At 42.0% G+C, this 15879-nt stretch overlaps 1 pseudogene; it reads left to right on the top strand.

Annotated features, from left to right (window-relative positions):
• Nucleotides 1–1453: 1453 nt before the first annotated feature.
• On the top strand, nt 1454–3861 carry LOC122654355 (annotated as a pseudogene).
• The last annotated feature ends 12018 nt before the right edge of the window (nt 3862–15879 follow it).

Raw genomic sequence — 15879 nt, 5'->3', positions numbered from 1 at the left:
CACCCAAACACATAAGGGTGGGCAAAATGACCACCCTATCCCCCGAATGGGGAGCCCATGTGTTTGGGCGCAGCTCGCTGCTTACAAGAAACTTCAATTTCGCCCTAAAAATTATTACTAAAAAATTTATATTCTAGGTACAAAGAAAATCGCATAAGATTAGCAAGTTTACCATTCAAATTATCAAAAATAATACTATTCCATTTAGATTCTAAAAAAAAAACACTCAGAATATTTATACCATTCAGCTTGAAAATGAATTAAGTTTTTGAAAGAAAAAAAAATAGAAAAGAGAAATATTCAAAAGCAAGGACACAATGATCTGAAACAAAGAACATAAAGAAAGGAAAAAAGAACTCTGTCCGGGAGTGTGGCCTACGCTAGTACTCCCATGAGTCTATCTCTCTCCTCCCCAAATGAAAATACACATTTGCCCCCTTGTTTTGAGGAGGAGAGAGAGAGAGAGAGAGAGACACATGGGAGTGCTGGTGTATGCCACACTCACAGATAGAAAACTACTTCCCATAAAGAAATTAGGACTGTGTTTCCCTCCACCCATGGTGAATGAGATCACATTCACCGACGAGCAGGAATAGGTATTGAAAGAGTATTTTGGAACATAGTAAAATTCTAAGAAGGGTTTGTAAACCCTAGGATGATGGGTCAACCATCCTCAATGGGTGGAAAAAACTTTGTAGACATTAGTCAATAAAACTACCCAACTAAAGCGGCCAGACGGAAAACTATCGCCCCAAGATCTAGGGGCGCTGCTGCAGCGCATCGTGCGGCCAGCGCGCGTCCATGTGTGCACAATGGGCCCCATTGTGCGCACATGGCCGCTCTTGCTCGGCACGATGCACTGCGAGTGCCCCCAATCTTAGGCGATAAAGATCCTGGTCATACCCTATCCTTTCTCCTTATTAACGATAAGGTGGCTCGAGAGAATCTTTTCGACGAGTTTGAGATTTATTGGCATTAGTCCACTATCTACCTTCGCTTGTCGGATGTGACGGGGTTTTAGGGTTCCTTCCTGCCCTGACCCTTCATGTCTCTTCTCAAACAACTAGTCTCCCTCTTACTTATGATAAGCATTAATACTCCACTGTGCACACATGGACGCTGCTGCTCCCCACGATGCACACAGCAGATCCTGGCCATACCCTATCCTTTCTCCTTATTAACAATAAAGTGGCTCAGAGAATCTTTTCGACAGTTTGAGATCGACTTATTGACATTAGTCCACTATCTACCTTCAGTTGTCAGATGTGACGGGGTTTTAGAGTTCCTTCCCTGCCCTGGACCCTTCATGTCTCTTCTCAAAGAACTAGTCTCCCTCTTACTTATGATAAGCATTAATACTCTACTTATGATATTATTGCATTCTCTTCTTCAGTTGTTGTTAACTTTCCCTGCAACTGAGCTATTCAAATCAGTTAGTGTGAATTTCTGAGCCATGTCTCCGATCTCCAAAGTTTCTGATGGTTCTTATGCTTTGGCACAATGGTGGTGGCAGTGGGGGAGCGAGATCTACCAGTCCACCCACATGCTAACGATCTTTCTGGTGATGGTCACCGTCGTAGTAACAGTCTCACGCTGGTCAAGGAGAGAGAGAACGCCACTGCCTCCAGGGCCACGAGGCCTGCCGATAGTCGGAAACCTCCCCTTCATCGGCACCGAACTCCACCGTAGTTTCGCTAAGTTTGCTGAGACATATGGACCCATCATGAAACTTCGACTAGGTGGCAAGCTGTGCATCGTGGTGACGTCACCATCACTGGCAAAGGAGATCCTTAAAGATCACGACACAATATTCGCCAACCATGACGTGCTGGCGGTGGGGGCAATTGCCGCTTACGGTGGTGTTAACATGGTTTGGTCACCATACGGTGACCATTGGCGTATGCTTCGTAAGATCTGTGTCTCGGAGATGCTTAATCATAGGAGACTTGAAGCCCTATATTGGCTTCGGCGGAGAGAGGTCCGCTATATGGTGAACCAACTCTATTCCAAGGCTGGTTCCCTGATCGATGTTGGGGAGCAGATGTTTCTCACTAGCTTCAATGTTGTAACTAGCATGTTGTGGGGTGGTGATACACTTGAAGGGGAGGAGAGGCGGCGCGCCACCGCTGAAGTCCGGCGAGTAACGGATAGAGTGTTGTTGCTTCTTGGGGAGCCTAATATTTCGGATCTTTTCCCGGCGCTGGCTTGGCTTGATATCCAAGGTATTGGGCGGCAGATGAAGAAGACGATTTCGTGGTTCGATCGGATGTTGGATTCCGTTATCGAAGAACGACTAAAAAGAGAAAGAGGGAGCCTGCGGCGAGACGGTGGTAATGAGGATGGTAATAAACAAGCCAAAGATCTCTTGCAGGTCTTAGTACAGCAGCTAAACCTCAAGGCAAAGGAAGGAGTGCCCAACAATACCACCCCTAGCCTTACCATCTCCCACATCAAGTCTTTATTCTTGGTATGGTACCTTTCTCCCAATCAATCAGCTTAGATACAACACCCCCCCCCCCTTGCCTTGGATTACTAAGGTATCTTAGCTGTCATGTTTGCATATTCGAGGTTATTAGGTTTTGGTTTCCCTATAATGGGTTGTTATTGGTGTAGTCCAGAGAAAGTATTGTGGTGATTCTTCGGCGGGCCGTTTCACCTTATTCTTGGTATGGTACCTCTTGTTGAGATCTTCAAATAGGGGGGAGTGGACCCCACCCGGGCAGTATATTCAGGCAGGGGCTAGGGTGGTCATTTCCGCCCCCTATGAGATGAAATGGAGGGGTAGATAAATGGAGATGATAAAGATCCCCTCAATTTGATATGTATTAATTTCAACCTATGTTAATTCAAGTCCAAACCAGACTGGGTAGGTCTTTAGGGGTAGTTCTATACTTTTTGAGTTAGGGTTTTTTTTTTAATATAATATTGTTATCTCTTTGAAAGATGTGATAGTGAGGGTTTGTAATTTGCTTCACAGAAGCAGTGCAATCATTCTATCACTCGGCCATAGATGTAGCATTCCTTCTTAGAGGTGAACCACGTAAATCTTGTCTTGTGCGCTTGTTCTTCTCTTTCTCTTCGTTTTTCTTCTGCAAAATCGCTATTTTGGGCGTTGTTTTTCTAACATGGATGATTTATATTTTATTACGTACTATTTACTTGATGAAATTAAACTAGGCACTTCTAACTCACTAATTGTTATTCACAGGACATAATGGTGGGTGGTACTGAAACAACATCAACCACAGTGGAGTGGGCACTGGCTGAGCTATTGAAACAACCACATACAATGAGGAAAGCTCAAGAAGAGCTAGAAGAGGTAGTGGGGTTGAACAATATGGTGGAAGAGTCTCATTTACCTAAGTTACATTACTTGTATGGAGTGGTGAAGGAAGTCCTACGTCTGCACCCACCTGGTCCTTTCTTGATTCCTCGATGCCCAAGTGAATCCTGCACCATAGGTGGCTTTATGATTCCAAAGGGTTCCAAAGTTATAGTGAATGCATGGGCTATACAGAGGGATCCTATGTCTTGGGACAACCCCTTGGAGTTCCAGCCGGAGAGGTTCTTGAGTTCGGATGGTGATGAATTTGATTTTAGTGGCAATGATTTTCGATATATTCCATTTGGATCGGGGAGAAGGGTTTGTGTAGGAATCCCTATGGCGAAAGAATGGTACCATACCTATTGGCATCAATTTTGCATTCATTCCAATGGAAATTGCCAAATGGAGTAGTGGATGAACTTGATATGTCGGATAAGTTTGGTTTGGAATTAAAGAAGGCAACACCCCTTATTGCCATCCCATCACCTAGGTTATCGACCTCTCACTCTACAATTAAAACCCTAGTTTATATGTAATCTATAAATGCATGTCTTGTTCTCTTTTAGGGTAGAACTTGTCTGGGTTGTTTTATACATTCCTATCAGTGTTTTATACTTTTTATTTTGTGTCCATTTCTATCATCCATTATGTAATTATAAATGAATCATTGTATGTATTTAAGAAAGCTGAAACTTTGCAATCTATGACTTATTACCTAGCTAAGAAAGCTCTTTGGAACAGTCATCAACACTCTATAGCTCCCACCAATGAACAAATGACAACTTTATGAGTGATATGGTGCCCACTATTGTCACATTAGTTTGGATACTCACCAATGGATTTCAATTTCAATTTCAATTTGAGTAAACCCCTATGATCAGTCTTCATGTTGGTGTAGCTTATAATCAAGATTTCCAACTATTGGAAAGGAAGAATAATTACCTTGAGTACCACATGAGCAATACGGCCTATAATACTTAGTTCTTCCGCAGAAAAGCAACGTAGGGATTCATTGTAGCGTTCGCTCAACACTTGCACGAACGATGAATTACTCGCACCTTTTACTCACTACCAGTAAGGTTGAAAAACCTTAGTTTCACTTTGTAGGATCGATGACAACCCAAAAGGGACATGAATAGGATAGAGCGATAATCTCTACTTTGGTAATTTGTGTTTTGGGGAAGACGATATGATCTCTGGCTTGGAAAAGGGTCTTGTTTTGAAAGGGTAAAAAGGTTTTTTCATGTCCACTTTAAACCCCACGTCATCACCTAACATAGTATGACTAACAGACTGTTAGTTTTGCATGTTTTGAAAAGTTCAGGGGAAGTACACATTCGATTTTTGTAACCTTGGGTCAATTTGCACTTAAGGCAAAGTGCAGGGGATGTATGCATAATTTTCCCTATAAATTATTGACAAAACATGTCACTGAATCCAGATTTCATCTATTCGATCATATACAATTCCACTCTCAGATATCTCCATTACATGAAGTAGATTCTGTGTTGAGCATCTCTTTCGTAAAAAACTAGACACCATGAATCTAGCTAACGCATCGATATATAATCCAGCATTGGAAAATGTGTTTTTATATGTTGATAATGGGCACAAGACAAGATGTTGTGAAAACAACAAAGAACCTCCTAAATCCTTAAAAAAACATAGGAAAGGCTAATATTATTTTAGAAATTAAAATTCTCAAAAGACAATATAAAATAAATTCTCAAGCTCATTACACAACCTTGAAAAGTTGTGAAAATTTCCCCTTCTTACTATCGATTTTTTTAGTCATACTTGTTGGCCTTTCTTAAAAATTCCATCTTCTAATTTTTGTGGCCATATTTGTTAGCCTTTCTTCATGTGCGTAGGCATCAATATGAATGAGATTTTTTATTTCACAAGGCCAGGGCTGGGGGATTTTCATCCTCTCAAGTGCAGTGCACTACCCAGTGCATCGGACGGTGGTCACTGCACTTGAGAGGATAAAAATCAAAGTCTCAAGTAGGGTGCACCATCCGATGCACTAGATAGTGCACTGCACTTGAGAGGATAAAAATTGAAGACCAAGGCCACACGACCAGGAAAAACTCTTTTACCCCCAGAGAGAATGCATCCCCTCATGTCATTGTACATGAGGTTGAGCAAACGGAGATTATTCAAGCTTGCAAAACTCTCTGGAATAGACCCATTTGCCAATGTTGACAATAGTGTCTTTCCTATTCTTCACTATGTATATTGTATTTCTATATCTACTTTGGAGCTTCCTAAATCAGAGAGATCTCTTGTAATCTTTTGCATTCTATATAAACACAACTACCCCTCAATTGAGAGTGTGGATTAGTTTCCCAAGTTAACATGGTATCAATTACCATGATTTCAAATATTAGTATCAGATTAGTTTGGTATCACTAATCGATTGATACTATATCAATGTAAAAGTTTGTGATAAGAGCAAAATCTTCCAAAAATTAGAACCAATCGATTTGTATTTGTATCAATATCAATATTGACTCATACTGAGTTCTAGACTGACATCAATACCAATATCAATATCAATACCAATACCAATTTTTAAAAACATGATCCCAAGCCGAGCCCTTCTCCCATTGTTTGGACTTTGGATTCTTCTTCATGCCCATTATTGCTCATGTTTTTCTTATACATTTAGAAGGCTTAAGAAAGCACATACATCGAGTAGGCTTACAAATATGATCTGGATCAATTTGTACCAGTTTGCATCGGATAGATTTATCTTTGTCTTCCTCAAAAACAGCTGTTTAGCACAGTTGGTGAGTTGTGGTGTGCTGCATGCCCATGCTCACAAGGAGGTCTCGAGTTCGAGTCTCCTGGCTTTCCCCCCTCCCCAGTTCCCCCTTAAAGAAAAAATATATATATATAAAAGCTCTCGATTTCAAAAAAAATTGATTTTTTTTTGACATATTTATCCTTGGTCGATACTCTCCGTAGTAATCCACACCAATAGATAGAATTTGGTAATACTACTTAATTATGCTCAGGTCAGTGCACTTAAACAATATCATGTGACAATACTCATAGCATGGTAAAAATTACTATCGCCACCATAGACTGTTGTAATTACGTATAAAGAGAATCTATACCATTGATTGGACTAATAAAAAATATATCAAATTTATTTAAAAAATAATTATTACTAACAATTAATAATTATTAAAAAATATATAATGTAAATTATTAACAAAACATGCCACCGAATCCAGATTTCATCTATTCATATACAAACCCACTCTCATATTGTCACACCCCTATCCCGACAAGGGATAAAATACAATATCAGGGTATGATTGGGGTGACACGCGTCATCCCACCTCACCGCCAGGATCTCGATGCAGTGGCCAACTCACAGTCATAAACCAATATTACAATACAATAATATCAGAGTGCGAAAGATAAAGGAATATTACATTTCCAACGATCATAAAATAAGCGGAAGCGTTTACAGTAGTTACCTCATGTTCACACGGCTAAGTGATACATAAATAGTTTGGATGGATATCCCGAATGACCATAGCATAACTACCCCAAAACAAGTATAACAATAAATATTTATATAAGGCACGTGGCCCCCAAAAAAAAATAAAAGAAGGGAACAAGTCCCAAGTATCAATACAGCCCGTAGGCACAATCATCATGGGCAATAATCGCCATGATCCTCAGTCACGGTCTCTGGCTCCACAGTAATCATCTGCATCGAAATCTAAAAAGAATGTGTACACGGGGGTTAGCTCCACCGAGCTAGTGAGAGAGAAAAGGGGATGCACAATCGCACAATCACACAATCACAAATAGTCCATGGTGCATGCTATTATTAATTCATTTACCACCTAACACACAATGCTAAGTCAATGGGTATATGCTACTGCAATAACTCGGGAAGACATTGTGGATCCTTCCATTCTCACCACAATGCAACCTCAATTATTACTATGGAGCCCGCGCCGGTCGTAGTCATCACCACCCGGAGGCGGACCCCGATAACCATTACTACCCCTAGCCTGGCCTCTCTAACTCTCCACAGCGCGAGTGCTCCGCTACCCAACACCTAAACCCCTGTTGGTAAGGGTCGTAGCATAGGAACCGAGCCTAACCACGGATATACTACATGAATCCTATCGTGTTGAGAGGTACATCCGGGTGTGTCAACGTCCCATTCCATCTAACACCGGGTACCAGGCACAACACGGCGCATACTGACAAGAATGAGATGCAATATACAATTCCACGTAATTGGGGGTTCCGGTGCCGTACTTCCCACCGTAACCCAACACAAATCCATATCATCCAAATCATCATCATCGAATAAGAATAAATGCAAATATGCAATCATGCTTGAATGATAATGTCACAATATAATTCATAAATGCATGAATAAGCAATAGTAAACAAGCTCAAACAGTCACCCAAACCCACTCACCAATTACTTCAAATGGAATTTGTATAAGCGCAACGATTCGCTCAAAATCACCCCATTGCACATATGTTGGCGCCTATGGAAGTGAATAAGAGTGTGAGAGAGTGTAGGGGAGGCCTCATAGAGAAACCCCACCGTTTACATAAGTTATAAGCCTTAAAAACTGCATCGGAGGCAACGTCGGACTGCAGAGCTTGCCTCGACCTTGCCTCCGACCTTCCCTGCGCAGGCTCGGGACACATCGGAGGCAAACATCGGACTCACGCAGCTTGCCTCCGATGCAACCCAAGTGTGATTTCAAGGTCTTTAAAAGCCCAGGGTTGTCCCATTTGGTTCTCTAAGCCTCAAGGGACAAGGGAGGGGTGTCTTGGAGTCTATTTGGGTCTTAGAAACACCCAACATTCAAATATTTAAGGGGGTTTAAAGGATCAAAAGCTCAAAAATCCAGATTTGGGGTTTTCTTTGGTGGTTGAAGCTTTAGAATCAAATAGATTCAGCAAGAGGTCAAAATAGAGGTCTTTATAGGATTGTAATGAAAATAGGAAAGCATCCTACAAGGGGAAACTACACATGACTCGAGCTAACCCTTTGGGTTTCAAAAAGAAATCCCCATCTTGGGGCTGCAACCAACGAACCACCCAAGCTCAAACGAGCAAGGGGGAAAGAGAGAAAAAGGGGGGAAAAGGGGCACTTGGCTTACCTGGTCTGAGATACACAAGATGTGCCCTCTTTAAAGCTCCAAACCCAGCAGCCATTTCCTTCTTCTTCTTCCCTTCCTTCTCCTTCTTCTCCTCCTTGCCGCCTCCTCTCTTCAAAGCTCTCCTCCTTTTCACGATTAGGTTAGGAAAGAAAAGAAAAAGAAAGACTAAGGAATAGTCTTACCCCTCTCTCTCATATAGAAAATCACTTTTAATGGCCTGTTTGGATAAGGCCTCATAAGTGTAACCTAGGGTCTATTTGGGTAGGGTCAAACATGGCAGGACACCCATAGCACCTTAGCCATAGGGTCTCACCCACAAGAGTCCTTGTCGCGACATTGGATGCGGGGTCGGAGGCAGCCAGTAACCTTGCATCCGATGCGAGTAGGAAGGTGGTTCCCACCATAAGAGGTCAGGGCCTTTGGACCACACTTCGAGGGCTTTGAGAGGGCAGTAAGCACACAACAAAATTTGGTCAACTACTTACCCCTGACATGTCAAGGTGCAACCTCCGTGGTCCCGACTAGTTTCCACATGCAACCTCGTACTATGGTCAATATAGCTGGGTTTGACCACCAGTGAGAACAACTCACCGGCATACGTGGCAGTGATAACTACACGTCACGGGGAAGTATTAATAATTAATTATACTCCCGGGGTGCGGGTATAACATTCTCCCCACCTTACAAGAAATTTCGTCCCCGAAATTTGAGGCAGCTAGGGTCTCAAGTGAGAAGGGCTGTTGGATAACAACATCCCAAGTCACCCACATCTTAAACTAAGTCAAAGGTCGGATCAAGATGAGGCAGTGCCTACATGTCATAGCAAGTCAGGTTCCACAACTCTCTTTTTCTTACAGGGTCACATTACCACAGGGGTGTGGTTCACAATAACCCTAGGAAAACAGGGTTCCAACTACTAAGTTAAGTCTCAAGGAACAAAGGTTCCCTAGATCTTCCGGATCGGGTGATACCACTCTAGCCTTTAGTACTGGTCATTCTTGGGTTACGGATTTAACCTTGTCCATGACCCAACATAGGGTTTACATTCTCAAGGCTTTCACATCCGGTTGTCTCATTACCTAACCCAACTTTAGAATGATTTGGAATATTGATGGAATCTCCTATTGTTCACTCCCAGACGGAGGGAACGCATTTGGTGATCCATTACCCCATTCATATCTCGTTGGAGAAGGTCTTGTTACATCCTTCGAGCTTTCAACTTTCACAACCTTTAAACCTACTACGCTTATCCCACAAGGAAGAGTCCACATCGGTCCTCTTTCGAGAACCAATAACCCTTTAATAGTTTTGGTCCAAGTCAACTCTTCAAGCAGGTCTCAATAAATTAACCTACTCGGTCATTAAATTCATTATTCATTACCCTAAGGTTTGGTCAACCAAGGTCAGGGCTTCAACTAGTTTCACAGCAAGGTCAAGGTAAGTCATACTTATAGTACCAGAGAATCACTCTAGTCACACAAGTCCAAGGTTCTAAGGGATAACTATATATATATATATCACACCAATATGTAGGCATAGATTCAATAATTACATTCAAATTCCTATGGACATATCTCGTCATCTAGGTCAATCCACCAGAACAAGAAGTTCTCAGGTACCGTTCGCTAAGTCCTTTCTTTGGAAAGTCGAATCACGGTATAGGACTTTCTCTATGAGTCTAAACAAGGTTTGGATGGACCAAGTAAAGTCCAAATAGAGTCATCACTAGCTTGAGGTGTTATGAGTGACTTCCAAATACACGTGACCTTCATGGCTTACTCAAATAAACAGCCCAAACCAGCCTATTACTTTCCTTTTCCTAGTACCTACCCACGAGTTTAGATTCTACGCACCCCCTTAAGGGTCTCTACCCGCATAGATTTAGGTTTCCCTATCCATAAGGTTTGAGTCCTTACATTCATAGGGTCTAAGGATCTTCATCCTCAAGGGTAACTCTTCTCCTTTTAGGTAAGAGAGGAGTCACAGCGGTTACCAATGCTTGCTAGTTCTTATTAGCTGGCCCAGTCGGGTACAAGTCCTAACCTCTTTCAATTTTTAGGTATTAACTAGACTCATGTGGTCCCCACAAATGGGTCACACAACAGGGGTGTCTGATCTAGGGTATAGGCACAAGATCATCACATATAGGTGTGGTCAAAAGGTCTCCAAAATAGGCTCAAAATCTTAAAAGAAATCGGGTGGACTCACAAGCGACGTCAGCATTCCGGGTGCGTTCGTGACTCCTCCGTGAAAATAGGTAGAGCGGATTAACGGGCGGATGTGGAATGCAAATCCATTCATTCGTCCAGTCTCAGAAGTCTCAAAGGCAGAGAGAGTTGAAGTCAAACGGATCTACGAATGGATGCATGAGTGTGGATCGTTCGTTGATCCGCACAGTTTTAAAATGATAATTTCGAGTTTTGTGCAGAGCGGATTCACGACAAGTGGATCCGTTCGTTCGTTTGTTCGTAGAATTTTAACAAAACAGAGCCACGAGTTTTAAAACGCATTTTTGGCTCCAAAGAAAAGGACATAACCGCAGGGAGAAAAAGCTCTACAGGGACTTTCGTTCAAGCTCCCCCTTAGGTGGTTTTCTTGTAATCCTAAGCCTCAAGGTTCAACTCTCAGTTGTTCAAGATATGGCTTTCTTCCCATTCCTACTTTCTCTTTCTTGGATTTGGGATGAATCATCTCAAGTTGTGATCATGTCTTGATTTTGCTTGTAATCCCATGGCCATGTACACCAAATTCATACCAAACCGATTGGCCGAAACTAGGGTTTTTAGGTGTAAATCAAGTCCTATTTGATCGATGACACTAAGTTGTTGGATCCTTGTTTGATTATTGCATCTTTTATAAATTTTCAAGTCTTTGCAAGCATTTTAGAGATTGTTGCTATGTTTATTAAGTCTAGTTGAATTTTACTAGGATTATGTTCAGGTTTTGATTGTGGTAAAGTTCTCAATTCACAATATTCTGGGAAAACTCTCCAAGTTCAAATCTAATTCTTTTACATGCCATAAAATCTCATAGAAAATTATCACATTGTCTTATCTTCAAACATATTTTCTTGTATACATGATTGTTGATAAAATCCTTAAAATCTTTCCTCTTCTCTTTTGCCATATTTGATTCGGTCTTACTAGATAGGGCTTAGCTTACATTCTCTGAGTTGTCACAAACCATATTTACTTGTTTCCTAAGATTCAAACTTCCAACCACAAAATCTGAAAATTTTCTTTGAAGTCCAAGGCATGCTCCATGATTGAATAAACCTATTTCTTGCTTGAACCCACTGTTTTGTATAAAATATTACTTTCTAGGCATAATATGGCCATTAACCTCTATCATGTATGATTGCATTCACATAGTGGCCATGCATTCCCTTTTTCCCCAACTTCTTAGATCACAATTTGATAAAAAAATCAGAAATTTCTAGCCTAAGAATCCTGCTGTAATTTAATTGCCTTGAAAAAAGAATCAAAGGCTAGGTTTTAAACCCCATAACCTTACATTGATCATCTACTTAGGCCTTAACATTCAAGGTATTACTTTGCTATCTACTTGGCTTTTGGCTGCAGGTTAAAACAATCAATGGCTCCAAGAACACAACGTGCATGCGTTGAACAAATTGCACCAACTGTCCTAGATCCACTATGGTTCCAAAAGATAGAGGACCAAGAGCTTTACCGAGACTACTTCCGCTTCAGAAATATAATGGAAGGGCGGGATGTAGTGTTGGATGATCTCAAGCTTACAAGGTGGGGCAGAGATTTGAGGCATTGGGGGTGGACCAACATTCTCAATCTTCCTGAACCATACTACTTGAAACTCATTCGCCATTTCTATGCAAATCTGAACACCGAGAACCTGGGCACACAAAACTATCGGGTTGTTTCATATGTCAAGGGGGTTCCTATAGCCTTCACTGTAGCACAGTTGGTCGGCGTTATCAACATGTCCATTGGAGGAGCAAAGACCTATTGTTCACCTAGAAGGAATCCCTATACCTTCATCAGGTGGGAGGTATTGACATTCTGACGACCATCAGGCGGCTGAACCTGCGAGTGGTGGATGGCTTCGATGAGGTCACGAAGCAACTCTTCGACTAGACTCGGTGCCTAGAGGATATCGAGAGAGGGGTAGATGACATCAACACCTTTCTTGGTCACGATGGTGGTGGTGGTGCAAATGACTATCCCAACTTTCTCTCAACAAATTGAAGTTATCCCGGATCAGTTCTTCTAGTTCTTGTCTTAGGATGAACAACTGGGAACTTTTAGAAAGGGTAGACTTGTATATTTAATCTGAGATAACCAGAATCAAATGTTTCGAATTGGAACAAATGGGGTCTTGCATTCTGAGTTGGGAAAGGCACAGTTATGTCCAAACAGAGAATCTGGAACAATTATGGTGTTTAGATTGGTATCTCTTGATTGAGCAGGATGGAATCATATGTTTTTGTTGGAATAGATGAAATCATGAATGTTGAAATAGGAAGAATATGATTGCCTCCCAAGAAGATTTAGAACAATTGGATATTTGTAATTAATCTTATATGTATCTCGATGTATTTGATTAATTCTTTCTTGTTTAATTCATTGTTGATAATTGTGGGTGATTATAATTGATTCATTATTGTTTATGAATTATAGCATATAACTTTCCATCTATGACCTACTTAAGACTCAACCAAGCAATTACATAGTTGTAGCTTAACAGCCTAAGGTTCAAGTCCTAAGTTCCATGTTACCTATTATCTTCTAAGTCCTTGTTTCACCACAATCAGTCTTCTCCTATGTCTGCACACAATCATTTATGTTCTTGAAGATTTTTAGTTTAGAACCTAATTGTGGAGAGTAAATCAAGAGTCCGCAAGACTGTGGTCGGTGCAGAGCATCATTGCTCTGATACCATGTTGTCACACCCCTATCCCGACAAGGGATAAAATACAATATCAGGGTATGATTGGGGTGACACGCGTCATCCCACCTCACCGCCAGGATCTCGATGCAGTGGCCAACTCACAGTCATAAACCAATATTACAATACAATAATATCAGAGTGCGAAAGATAAAGGAATATTACATTTCCAACGATCATAAAATAAGCGGAAGCGTTTACAGTAGTTACCTCATGTTCACACGGCTAAGTGATACATAAATAGTTTGGATGGATATCCCGAATGACCATAGCATAACTACCCCAAAACAAGTATAACAATAAATATTTATATAAGGCACGTGGCCCCCAAAAAAAACAAAAGAAGGGAACAAGTCCCAAGTATCAATACAGCCCGTAGGCACAATCATCATGGGCAATAATCGCCATGATCCTCAGTCACGGTCTCTGGCTCCACAGTAATCATCTGCATCGAAATCTAAAAAGAATGTGTACACGGGGGTTAGCTCCACCGAGCTAGTGAGAGAGAAAAGGGGATGCACAATCACAAAATCATAAATAGTCCATGGTGCATGCTATTATTAATTCATTTACCACCTAACACACAATGCTAAGTCAATGGGTATATGCTACTGCAATAACTCGGGAAGACATTGTGGATCCTTCCATTCTCACCACAATGCAACCTCAATTATTACTATGGAGCCCGCGCCGGTCGTAGTCATCACCACCCGCAGGCGGACCCGATAACCATTACTACCCCTGGCCTGGCCTCTCTAACTCTCCACAGGCGAGGTGCTGCTACCCAACACCTAAACCCCTGTTGGTAAGGGTCGTAGCATAGGAACCGAGCCTAACCACGGATATACTACATGAATCCTATCGTGTTGAGAGGTACATCCGGGTGTGTCAACGTCCCATTCCATCTAACACCCGGTACTAGCACAACACGGCGCATACTGATACAAGAATGAGATGCAATATACAATTCCACGTATTGGGGTTCGGTGCAAGATTTCCCGGACCGTAACCCAACACAAATCCATATCATCCAAATCATCATCATCGAATAAGAATAAATGCAAATATGCAATCATGCTTGAATGATAATGTCACAATATAATTCATAAATGCATGAATAAGCAATAGTAAACAAGCTCAAACAGTCACCCAAACCCACTCACCAATTACTTCAAATGGAATTTGTATAAGCGCAACGATTCCCGCTCAAAATCACCCCATTGCACATATGTTGGCGCCTATGGAAGTGAATAAGAGTGTGAGAGAGTGTAGGGGAGGCCTCATAGAGAAACCCCACCGTTTACATAAGTTATAAGCCTTAAAAACTGCATCGGAGGCAACGTCGGACTCAGCAGGCTTGCCTCCGACCTTGCCTCCGACCTTCCCTGCAGGCTCAGGACACATCGGAGGCAAACATCGGACTCACGCAGTCTTACCTCCGATGCAACCCAAGTGTGATTTCAAGGTCTTTAAAAGCCCAGGGTTGTCCCATTTGGTTCTCTAAGCCTCAAGGGACAAGGGAGGGGTGTCTTGGAGTCTATTTGGGTCTTAGAAACACCCAACATTCAAATATTTAAGGGGGTTTAAAGGATCAAAAGCTCAAAAATCCAGATTTGGGGTTTTCTTTGGTGGTTGAAGCTTTAGAATCAAATAGATTCAGCAAGAGGTCAAAATAGAGGTCTTTATAGGATTGTAATGAAAATAGGAAAGCATCCTACAAGGGGAAACTACACATGACTCGAGCTAACCCTTTGGGTTTCAAAAAGAAATCCCCATCTTGGGGCTGCAACCAACGAACCACCCAAGCTCAAACGAGCAAGGGGGAAAGAGAGAAAAAGGGGGGGGGGGAAAAGGGGCACTTGGCTTACCTGGTCTGAGATACACAAGATGTGCCCTCTTTAAGGCTCCAAACCCAGCAGCCATTTCCTTCTTCTTCTTCCCTTCCTTCTCCTTCTTCTCCTCCTTGCCGCCTCCTCTCTTCAAAGCTCTCCTCCTTTTCACGATTAGGTTAGGAAAGAAAAGAAAAAGAAAGACTAAGGAATAGTCTTACCCCTCTCTCTCATATAGAAAATCACTTTTAATGGCCTGTTTGGATAAGGCCTCATAAGTGTAACCTAGGGTCTATTTGGGTAGGGTCAAACATGGCAGGACACCCATAGCACCTTAGCCATAGGGTCTCACCCACAAGAGTCCTTGTCAGCAGCATTGGATGCAGGGTCGGAGGCAGCCAGTAACCTTGCATCCGATGCGAGTAGGAAGGTGGTTCCCACCATAAGAGGTCAGGGCCTTTGGACCACACTTCGAGGGCTTTGAGAGGGCAGTAAGCACACAACAAAATTTGGTCAACTACTTACCCCTGACATGTCAAGGTGCAACCTCCGTGGTCCCGACTAGTTTCCACATGCAACCTCGTACTATGGTCAATATAGCTGGGTTTGACCACCAGTGAGAACAACTCACCGGCATACGTGGCAGTGA

The sequence above is a fragment of the Telopea speciosissima genome, chromosome 1, assembly GCF_018873765.1.
Source record: "Telopea speciosissima isolate NSW1024214 ecotype Mountain lineage chromosome 1, Tspe_v1, whole genome shotgun sequence".
Classification (NCBI taxonomy): domain Eukaryota; kingdom Viridiplantae; phylum Streptophyta; class Magnoliopsida; order Proteales; family Proteaceae; genus Telopea; species Telopea speciosissima.
The sequence above is the reverse complement of the archived record's forward strand: the minus strand, read 5'-3'. Positions and strand labels throughout refer to the sequence as shown.